Genomic DNA, 1,198 nt, shown 5'->3' with positions numbered 1-1,198 from the left:
GATTAAATGCTTTATCATCTTAGTTTGCTCTCCCTGGCCTGATCTGATAATAGAAAGTGTTATTTTGGATGAATGACAGCTCAGATGGTGATTTGCATAACTGATCACCCCAAACTGCTAGTTATCATTGGTCAGTTGTGTCTGACTTTCCGTTACCCCATTTTGTGGTTTTCTTGGTAGAGATACTGGAGAGGTTTGCCATTTCCATCTCCAACTCATTTTACAGATGATGGAACTGAAGCAAATGGAGTTAAGTGACTTGCCCAGGGTCTTTAGCTTAAGTAAGTGTCCAAGACCAGACTTGAATTCAAGAAGATGAGTCTTCCTGACTCTAGACCCATACTCTGTCCACTGTGCCTTACACCCAGCTGCCCCAAACTGTTAGACCAAATACATAAGAGTAGCAACCAGACCCTTGGGAGGCTTCACACCCCTTCCCTCCATCCATATTTTACATAAGTAAGGAAACTGAGGCAGAGGAGTACAGCAACTCTCCCAAGATCTCCTAGGTTCTAAATATCAGAGCTGGAATTCACATCCAGAGAAAGAACTGTGGAAGCAGAAACACAGAAGAAAAACAACTGCTTGATCACATGTTTCAGTGGGGATATGATTGGGGATGCAGACTCTAAATGATCACTGTAGTGCAAATGTCAATAATATGGAAATAGGTCTTGATCAAGGATCCAGTGGAATTGACCGTCAGCTACAGGGTGAGGAAAGGAGAACATGAATCATGTAACCATGGAAAAATATTCTAAATTAATTAATTAAATAATTTACAATTTAAAAAAAATAAATATCAGAGCTGAGATTCAAATCTAGGTGTCTGTCTCAAAGTTTCAAGTTCTTACCTCTTGGCTTTGACTTCCTTTTATACTAAGGGAACCTGAAAGCTCAGCCTTTGTCCAAGACTGTAAATGCTAAAGATCCAATTTCTCAACATTCTTTTCTCAGGTAATGTCGGGTCCTTTCATCTTCTCTCTGGGTCCTGTGTTATTTCAAGCCTTTTAATCATCTTGGTGGCTCTCCTCTGCAGGGAAACTTTTCCATTCCCCCAGTTAACTCAGACTACACAACTTCATATCTAGCATTCTATACAGAATCTCTACAGCCAGAAAACCGAGTACTTTGAAACCATAATAATTCAGGCAAGCACGGGTTGGGCCTCTGTCTGTGAATAGCACTGTGAATGAGG

Source organism: Monodelphis domestica, chromosome 3, assembly GCF_027887165.1.
Source record: "Monodelphis domestica isolate mMonDom1 chromosome 3, mMonDom1.pri, whole genome shotgun sequence".
Lineage (NCBI taxonomy): Eukaryota > Metazoa > Chordata > Mammalia > Didelphimorphia > Didelphidae > Monodelphis > Monodelphis domestica.
The sequence above is the reverse complement of the archived record's forward strand: the minus strand, read 5'-3'. Positions refer to the sequence as shown.